The sequence below is a fragment of the Vigna unguiculata genome, chromosome 5 (assembly GCF_004118075.2).
Source record: "Vigna unguiculata cultivar IT97K-499-35 chromosome 5, ASM411807v1, whole genome shotgun sequence".
NCBI lineage: Eukaryota > Viridiplantae > Streptophyta > Magnoliopsida > Fabales > Fabaceae > Vigna > Vigna unguiculata.
In genome coordinates, this window is record NC_040283.1 from 16,286,277 (window position 1) to 16,297,312 (window position 11,036).

An 11,036-nucleotide genomic window follows, 5' to 3' on the forward strand; every position below is an offset into this window, starting at 1 on the left:
GCCCTTACCAGAACACATTTTGAGCTATACTATCCATACCTCATCTTAGGATGAAGTTCCTCAACGATAAATGAGGTGTGTGTATAATGCACGCAAACCAAAAATTTGCAAGTCTAAAAATGATGCCTTCCTAGTCGGCGAGGAAGTAGAGACGGTCTAAGGTTGTAGTGGCTGACTGAGATCCTCGAAAAAATTTGAAGACCATATGGAACCAAAAGGAGAAACCAAAGAGCTTCAATTAGGAAAGAAACAAGGGCAGATGACCAAATTAAGTTGCGGGATGGAGCCACACAACAAATAAGTCCTAGTAGTAGCCATCCAAGAAAATAGGGATATTTTCGCATCGACGTTCGTTGATATGTCGGGTATCCATCCAAGCGTGATATTCCATTAGCTTGCAATCTTTAAATAGGCTCGACCAGTTGCTTAGAAAAAGCTCAGAGAAGAGAGGCAGAAAGCTGCAGAAGCTAAAATGAAAAAGTTGAAAGAAGCGGGTTTCATTCGTGAGATTAAATACACTACATGGCTAGCGAACATAGTGCCGGAGATGAAATCGAGTGGTCAGTGGAGGATGTGCACAAGTTTCACTGATTTGAGTAAAGCATGTCCCAAAGATCCGTATCCTCTCCCTAACATTGATCATCCACTAGATGGAGCGTCCAGACATAGTGTGCTTAGTTTTTCTAATGCATATTATAGATACCACTAGATCCCCACCTACCATCTGCAGAAGGAGAAGACAAATTTTATCATCGAACTAGCTAACTATTGTTATGAGGTTATGTTGGATTAAAGAATACAGACGCTACCTACTAGAGGTTGATGGGTATAATCTTTTAAAATCAGATCGGCAAATGCATAGAGGTATACGTGGATGATATGGTGATTAAAGTTTAATTGGTTGCATGTCACATGGAGGACCTTAAGGAAATCTTTGGCCAAATCAAAAGGTATGACATGAGATTGAATCCTGCTAAATGTGTGTTTGGTGTGGTCGAAGGAAAATTCCTTTGGTTTATGCTAACCTCAAGAGGCGTAAAGGCAAACCTTGACAAATGCACAACAATTCTTGACATGAGGTCCCCACGAAACCTTAAAGAAGTATAGAGGTTGGTAGGAAGACTAACGACATTGTCTACATTCATACCTCGCCTAGTCGAATGGCTGAAAATCATTCTTAAGTTAATGAAAAGGAAAGAAGTCGACAAATGGGATGATCGATGTGAGACCACTTTCCAAGAGATAAAAACTCTCTTGACTGGTCTTCCCATCATGATCAAACCAACCCTAAGAGAAAATTGCAGGTATACTTGTCGGTAACAGAGGAGGCCATGAGTGCAATGCTGATACAAGAAGACCCAGATCAAAGACATGTATACTTCATCAGTTGCGTTCTACAAAGAGTAGAGAGCCGGTACCAATTGGTTGAAAAATTGGTATTGGCATTGCTTATAGTCGTGCGATGGCTATAACCTTACTTTCAAAGCCAAGCAGTGCGAACCGATCATCCAATAGCGAAGATATTGAGAAAGCCTAGTCTTGAAGGAAGAACGATAAGTTGGGCAGTGGAACTATTAGAGTTTGGTCTCAAATAACAGTCTTGAGGATCTGTTTGAAAGTAGTATCTAGAAAATTTCTCGCATAATTTCAAAACACAAGCGAAACCACTGAACGCCCTTAGTGGACCTTGTACATGGATGGATCATCAAACAAAAAAGGAGTGGGTTTGGTATTATTTTAGAAGGCTCGTGCGAATTGTTGCTAGAGCAATCTCTAATATTCCAATTTAAAATATCAAACAATCAGGCTAAACCCGAGATTTTAGTTGTAGGTTTGGAGCTAGCAAAGGATGTAAGAGTCGATTGGTTAGTGTGCGACCTAACTCAACACTGGTAGTGCGATAGGTGCGGGGAGAGTATCAAGTAAAAGACAACTTCTGCTTCAATACAACCATAAAGTGGTGCAACTCATGAAGGAATTTGAAGAGGCCGCAATCGAACATATACCTCGCAACGAGAACTCCCTAGCGGATGTATTCTCCAAACTGGCCCAAGGAAAAGAAAAAAGACAGCTCAAAACGATTATTAGACATGTGCTAACATGATCGACCATAGGTGAATGCCTGACCTTGTCCTAAACGTCTTCAACTGATTAGAGGAAAGAGATTCGAGAATTGATAAAGCGACATGATGAAGGAGAACACCTGAAACTTGTTGTAGCATGACGAGTCGCGTTGTTCACGCTTATTAGAGAGGACTTGTACAAGAGAGGGTTTTCTAGTCCTTACTAAAGTGCATAAATGAAGAAGAAGCCCAATATGTCATGAACAAATTGAACAACAGGATCTATGATATGCATACCAAACAATGTACTATGAAAGCTCGGGTCTTGAAAGTAGGGTATTTTTGGCCAACCATTGAGATAGATTGCAAGAATTTTATGCAGAAATACATCAGATGCCAGGAGCGTGGCAACAATGTCAATGCACTGGCCACTAAATTGCATTCAATATCTTCCCCTTAGTCGTTTGCTCAATGGGGAACACATATCGTAGGTTCATTCCCAATTGGTCGGCTTAGAAAAAGTTTATCCTCGTAGTAGTAGACTACTTTACCAAATGGATAGATGCGAGGCTTTAACCACCATTACTGCTTGGTATGTCCAATCGTTTGTATGGGAGAACATTATTTGCAGGTTTGGCCTCCCCCACACAGTAATCACAAACAACGATCGACAATTCATTAATAGAAAACTAGCTGAATTTTACAAAGAATTGGGAATCAAGAGCATCACCAGTTTCGTAGAGCATCCTACGATGAACGATCGAGCAGATGTGATGAATAAAACCATCGTGATAGAACTGAAACGAATACTGGGAGAGGCTAAAGGATCATGGGTAGACAAGCTACCACAATGGGCATAAAAATACATACCACTCGAATCAACAAGAGAAACATCATTCAACTTAACCTACGACATTAATGCCATGCTATCGATAGAAGTGGGTGAACACTCGTTGAGCAGGCAAATTCAAGACATGGAAGTAAACGCTAACCAATTGAGAGCCAAATTAGACATAGTCGTTGAACGGTAGGAAAGAGAAGTTATGCAAGCGAAAACATGTAAGAAGGTTGTAGCGCGAAGGTATAATAACAAGGTCAAGCCCTAAAGTTTCGCGAGAGTTGATCTCATATGGAGAATGAAGAACAATGCTCGAAAGAAGTCCGCGCACGAAAAATTGGCACCCAATTGGGAAAGGTCGTTTCGAATAGCAAAGGATCTCCACAATGGAGTATATCGGCTTGAGCCATCTGTTTGGGAAAGCAGTACCCAACACATGGAATGCGTCCCACCTCAAACTTTAGTTTTGCTAAGCTTTATGTAATGTACCGAATGATATACTCTTCTACCACCAACATTTTTTTCTAGGGAGGGTTTTGGTTGGGGATGTTTTAATGAGGCGACCGTGTCCAATAACATTAGAAGATTTATGCCGATGGTTTTGTCATTTCTTTTTCGCAAGATTAATACTAATTGGGTGGTTATGGAAGGGTTCATTGAACCTCAGTCGTACCTATCATGCAAGCGGTTAAGGATGCGTTCGAAAATGAACCCCTACCACTCGGTGTCAATCGGTTATAGGAGAGTTCATTGAACGTCAGTTGTACCCACCACGTGAACGGTAAAGTATGAGTTCAAAAATGAACCCCTATTGCTTGACCTTAATCGGTTAAGGAGAAGTTCTACCAAAGAACCCCTACTGTAAAATCACTTGGTTAAGGAAAAGTTTATGTAATGAACCCTTACCAAGATAATTAATACAATACCGGATGTAAGACCCAAGAAAAAAATTATCATTCCATAAGTGGTAATTGAACGTGAGGGATATTATTTAAATTAATACATAATGACAAAGAAAGAAGTGAAATGTAGCACAATTGCTTAGAGCCTTGTCCTGGGTGATGGTTAATAGTTTGATTCCTAATGCGTGCATTTAAAGTGTTTATATTTTCAATATTGTTTTATAATTTTTTTGGAAGTAATACTTATTCTAATAACTAGAGCGAAAGCTATGCCTGTTTCAAGTTTTGATGAAAAGCTACACAATTTTTCTACTACAACTACTTCGATAATCACTCAAACAACAACACATACACACTGAAACATGAACACTTGAATTGAAACACTAAACAAACTAATAAAACACATCCACAACTACAGATCACACATAAACAACACAATATAACAATACACAAAAATCACACTAACGAACACAAATTTACTTTGAACAAAAACGTTGCTCTCTTACAACGATGCCATATTTGATCGAAGTCGTACTCGAACAAATAAAACGGTTAAATATAGTACTTAGGAGTTAATCCAAAGTCGTTTTCCAATAAACAAGATTATCATTCAAAGGTTCCAAATACAACACAAAAAGGAGATTTGGCAAGTTGTCTCATGAAAAATATATTTTTTATTATTTAAAATATATGTCAATGTGAATGTTTTTATATTAAATGGATTAATTCAAGTTTGTTATACTATGTATTATACACTATCAATGAAAATTTTTCAAGAGTCTCAATTAAATTAAAAAATTGATTTTACTTTTATTTTTAAAAAAACTATTACATACATTTTAATTTTAATAATGAGAGAATAGTGATATAATGACTATAACTATGTAAAATACGTTAAAATAACACATATACATATATTATACAAATATTTGTTCAATAAAAATAATAGTTTAAAATATAATTAAAATATTAAATGATTTAATCAATAATGTGGAAATCTTAAAATAATATAGTATCTCCTTTTTATGAACTAATTAGAAGATATAATTTATTTTCTCCTCAAGTTTTGTTACAACCTCAATATAAATACACAAAAATGGGTAAATGCTTATCATTCAACGTGGCAAATATAGAAAAAAATAAGTCAATACTTCATTTGGGTGCGACTTGAAGATGAAGTGAAGGTCAAAGTCAGTGACATATTAAGGATATATGTAACTATCACAACTCGAGATATACATTTTGTTCATAGCATTGAAACATCAACCTTATTAAAATGGTCAATGTCTATTAGTTGTCAAGATTTCATCGAAAATAATCAAAATTTCTCAAGGAGCTTCATGTTGAACTCATGCTGCTCTAAATACTTCACCCTAAAAATTGTTGACGTCATGTCAGAACAAATTGTTGACGAAAGTATAAATATCATAGAATTTGTTGTGATTTGATGTTTGTTGATTCAAAATGACAGGTGCCTTTAAATTTAGACATCATGTTAGGCTTGTGGACTTCTTTGATGGGGGCTTTTTTAGCCCTAGCCCATGTGGGTCAGGGCCAAGCCATGTGGGCTGGGCCAAATTAACACCTCTAAATTTGTTAATTGTTTTAGTGAAAGAAATGTAAAAGTGTAAATTAATATAGTAATAAGAAAATTAAACCTTGAAACATTAGATGTCATATATGCTCCTCAATTATTTGCACCATTGAAATGTCATTAGGAGAATAAAATACTCAAACCTTTATGTAACTCACATATGTAAGAAACAAATTGAACAATTATAATAAATATACAAAACTGATATAAAAAAATATACATAACTCATACCGTCAAACTTTCCTAAGATGAATTTGATACAATAGTGATACCTGATAAATAATGCAAAAAAAATAAATGAATGCTTTTGTTTATGTTATATTTTCATTCGAAACAAGCTTACCCATAGAGTCATAAATGAAAAAGGGATAATTTTCTCTTCATTCCATCACCAACATAACTACCATTCACTCTCATTCCCTTGTTTTTATTTTTTAAGTGTGTAGACATAATTGAATTGCTTAAAATTGAATTGTGCAGACATAATTTTCACTTTTTGGTGTTGAACACATAATTTTGATTCCACCCAAAAACAAGTTAGGACAAAATTACATTTAAAGTTACAATAATGAAAAGAATCAAATAAAACACACAATACCTTAGACAATAAAAGGGGAAGACAGTAACAACATTGACGGATCATCATTGATCATAAACCATCGAAAATGTCCGAGGATTGCATCTAACCCCAAAAGTAAAAAAGAAAAATAATAGAAACCCTTAAACATGATGGTTAGGTACTAAATTTTAATCTTACTCACAAATTAGGTTGAAATATAAGAAAATGAATTCATTCAAATATCCCAATAACTACATAGTGTAGAACACGTTTCTTTTCTTCTTCCAATGAAACTGTCCCTTGCTCTCTGTTAGTGTTGTACTGCAAGGGTTTGTTTATCATCAAAGTAACAAAACTACAGTTGAATATCTTAAAATACCTGAATCTTTACAAAGTATCAGGTTTTGCAAGCATAATGAATTTGAATTTTTTTTACCTAAACTGTTAAAAGAGGAAAAAGTTTACGTAAAATGTTAAAGGAGGGGGAATTTTACGAAACTGTCAAAGGATGGGCACCGGATGAAAGCGCCGACAAGCAATCACGTTTTTATTATTTATTTTAATATATTACCTATTAGCTTTGTAGGTGGTTAGGGTTTGTTAGTTTGGTAACTACATAGGGTTACCTCTGTAAAGCCATCACAGAACCTATTTAAGATAGGTTTGTAATCTCCTGTTTGTAAGGGTTTTTCCCAAAACGGAATACAAATTAATCAAGCTTGGTTCATGATTTTTCATACCTATTTTTCTACTTCTTTCCTTGTGCGCTTTCCTCTCTTCTCACAGAGCAACTAGTTGCTTTCCTCTGTTCACCATCATTGAGCTGCTGCCATGGGAGAAATCAGAGGATTAGGGTTTCACGCACCCCTCTGCCAAAACCATTATGGCATCAGAGTAGGTTTGTAACCTGCCTGCTTCCACTACTTTCTTCCCTTTCTTTCTCAATTCTTGGTACATTCTTGCAAAGATTCTTGCAAAATGCAAGACAACAACAAAAAGGAAGAATCTGCACAGAAAATAATAGAAGATCAGATCCTCAACCCCTACAGTCCTTATTACCTTCATCCAGGAGAGAATCCTAGCCTTGTTCTTATCAGCCAAAGTCTCAATGAGACCAATTATGCCTCCTGGAGCAAGAATCTGAAACGTGATCTTGTTTCCAAAAACAAGATTAAATTCATAGATGGCAGTATCAAAGCACCAAAAAAGGATGATCCCCTGTATGATGCATGGGAAAGATCAAACATGATGGTTCTATCTTGGATTACAAAAACCTTGTCCACTCAAATAGCTGAAAGTGTGGTCTATGTGGGGAATGCTAGAGATCTTTGGGAAGAATTAAAAGAGAGATTTTCCAAGGGGGATTATTTAAAGATTTCATACCTGCTTCAAGAGATCCACTCCATTCGCCAAGGTGATAGAAATATATCCCAATTTTTCACAGATTTTAAGATTCTTTGGGAAGAATTGGAGTCTTTAAGACCCATACCACATTGTATCTGTGATGTTCAGTGCAACTGTGATCTATCCAGAAATTCTGTAAAATACAAAGAGATTGAGTATGTCATTTGCTTCCTAAAGGGACTAAATGATACCTATAACAATGTTCGCACTCAAATTCTGCTGATGGACCCTCTCCCTAGCATCAATCGTGCTTTTTCCCTCATAATTCAGCAAGAAAGACAAAATAATGGCAATCTTGGATACAACAGTGAGAGTAAAGCAGTTGTGAATACTGCTGAGAAGCAAAGTGGCTCCAGAAATGTTGATCAAGGTAATTGGAAGCCTCAAGGACGTGGTAGTGGTTGGCGAGGACAAGGAAGGGGAAGAGGAAGAAACCCCAATGCTGGAAAACAATGTTCCTACTATCATAAGATGAACCATACCATTGATGAGTGTTATTCTAAGCACGGGTGTCCACCTTGGTTCAAGCAAAGACAGGATTTTGGTAATCAAGACAAAGATAATAGTAGTCAGGCCACATGCAATCTGAATGTCAAAGAGGATTTGACAGGGAATAACACTAAGACTGACAAGCAGGACTCTACTGGATTTACTCTTGAACAAATACAAAAGCTTCTGCAGTTTATTGAACATGCAGAGAAACCAAGACATAGTGTGAACCAGGTTCAAAGAAAATATTCACATCCAATTATACCACTCAACAAGGTAGTATTTCTTGGATTTTAGACACTGGTGCCACTGACCATGTCACATACACTAAAGAACACTTTGTTGCCTTTCACAAGATTAAACCTATATGCATAAAATTGCCTAATTCTTCCACTGTTACTGCATATTTTGCTGGAACAGTACAATTTTCAGAAAATTTTATCATTTTTAATGTCCTCTACATACTAGAATTTACTTTCAATCAAATATATGTCCAAACCTTGATCAAGGATTTAAATTGTGTACTAACTTTCTCTTCTAAGATGTGTCAAATTCAAAGCAGCCCTACATTGAAGACGATTAGACATGCTAAATTCATCAATGGCCTATATTACTTGCATTCTTTTCCTGTATCAAATAAAAACTTTGTTTGTTCTAGCATAGCTTTGAATTGTAACAACAATAATGCTTACTTGTGGCACTTTAGACTAGGACATCCTGGAAACAAGGTTATTGAACAAATTTGTACCAATTTTCCTTATGTGCAATCAATAAATAATTCTATTTGTGATATATGTCATTTTGCCAAACTTCACAAGCTTCCCTTTCCCAAAAGCACTACTACTTTTGCTGTTATTTTTGATCTTATACATGTGGATATATGGGGTCCTATGTCTATTGTGTCGGTTCATGGTCATAAATATTTCTTAAGCATTGTTGATGATTTAACTAAACACATGTGGGCTTTTATGATGCATTCCAAAGGTGAAACTAGGTCCCTATTAAGAAATTTCATCACTTTTGCTAAAAATCAGTATGGTAAGAATGTCAAAATCATCAGATCTGATAATGGCCCTGAGTTTTGTTACACAAATCTGTATAACCAATATGGTATTGATCATCAACATAGTTGTGTTGAAACCCCCTCAACAAAATGCAATTGTTGAAAGAAAACACCAACATATTTTGAATGTAGCTCGTAGCCTAATGTTTCAATCTAACCTACCTAAAGCCTATTGGACATATGCTGTTTCTCATGCTATCCATTTGATAAATAGGTTGCCTACTCCTACTCTAAAAAATAAGAGTCCTTATAAAATTTTTCATGGTGACCCCCCTACTCTCCTTGATTTAAAGGTTTTTGGTTGTCTTTGCTATGCCTCCACTTTAGAAAACAATAGAAATAAATTCGACCCTAGAGCCAGAAAAGGTGTTTTTATTGGATATAAAACAGGTGTAAAGGGATACATAGTTTTAAATATCCAGACGAGGGAGATTTTCATAAGTAGGAATGTTATTTTTTATGAACATGTCTTTCCTTATGTTAACAGTGAAAATAAAATAGAAAATCCTATTAAAGAAAGTGCAGGAAATTTTGATAATATTTTCTGTGATTATATTCATAATGATTGTAGTACCTCTATTACTCAAACAGTTTCTGATCTAAGAGTTGCAGACACTCCTATTCATAATTCTGAGAAAGAAACCTTGTAGATTCTACAGTAGGGACATAACCTGATTCTCCTCATGTCAGAAGATCTGACAGAGTTAGGCGCATTCCAGATTATCTTAAGGAATATCACCATCAGGTCAATTTTTATAATTCTGTTCACAATAATGTAGAGTTCAAAAATACTCTTAAAACCCATGATCCCATCTCTACTGTTCTCTCATATCACTCTTTATCTGAAAAACAGTTAAATTTTACTCTTGCTATTTCTTCTACTAATGAACCAAAGTCTTATAATGAAGCTTGCACTCAACCAGAATGGATCAAGGCTATGGAAAAGGAAATTCGGGCCCTACAACTCAATAAAACTTGGGATTTAGCCCCATTACCCAAAGGGAAAACTACTATAGGTTGTAGATGAGTATACAAGGTTAAGCATAAGGCAGATGGCACCATTGAAAGACACAAGGCTCGACTTGTGGCAAAAGGGTACACTCAACTCGAGGGGATAGATTTCTTAGACACTTTTTCCCATGTTGCAAAGCTGACCACAGTTAGACTTCTCCTTGCTATTGCTGCCACCAAAAACTGGCATCTACATCAACTGAATGTAGATAATGCTTTTCTTCATGGGGACTTAAAGGAAGAAGTGTACATGACCCCTCCACCAGGCCTTGACACTCAAGGACAAGTGTGCAAGCTATGGAAATCCCTTTATGGACTCAAACAGGCCAGTAGGCAGTGGTTTGAAAAACTCTCTTCCTTTTTAATTTCTATTGGTTTTGTTCAATCTCAATCTGACCACTCTCTCTTTATTAGAAATAATTCTAGCTGTTTTTTTGCCTTCCTAGTGTATGTAGATGATGTTATTTTAACAGGAAATTCCCTAAAGGATATCGAGGATGTCAAGGCTCTCTTAAACAGTGCTTTCAAGATCAAAGATCTAGGAAATCTCAAATATTTTCTTGGTTTTGAAGTGGCTAGGTGCAAAAAAGGCATACACATATGCCAGCGCAAGTATGCCTTGGATATACTAAGCTAAACTGGCATGATTGGCTGTAAGCCTTGCTCAACACCTTACCTTAAAGACAACAAAGATCTATATGATGCTGCTGAAACTCTACCAGATCCTACTGTCTCTAGAGAGCTTATTGGGAAGATTCTCTACCTCACTAACACTAGACCAGATCTCTATTTTTCTATACACTTACTTAGCCAATTTATGCAGGCACCCACTGTCAAGCATTATACTACTGTTCAACATGTTCTCAGATACATAAAAGCCAACCCCTCACAAGGATTGTTCTTCCCTACTGACAATCATATCCAACTGAAAGCTTTCAGCGATTCTGACTGGGGTACTTGTCCGGACACCAGAAAATCCACCACTAGATTCTGCATCTTCCTAGGTTCCTCTCTTGTTTCCTGGAAATCCAAGAAACAAAGAACTGTTTCTAGGTCTTCTACTGAGGCAGAGTATCGAGCCCTTGCTACTACAACGTGTGAGGTTCAATGGCT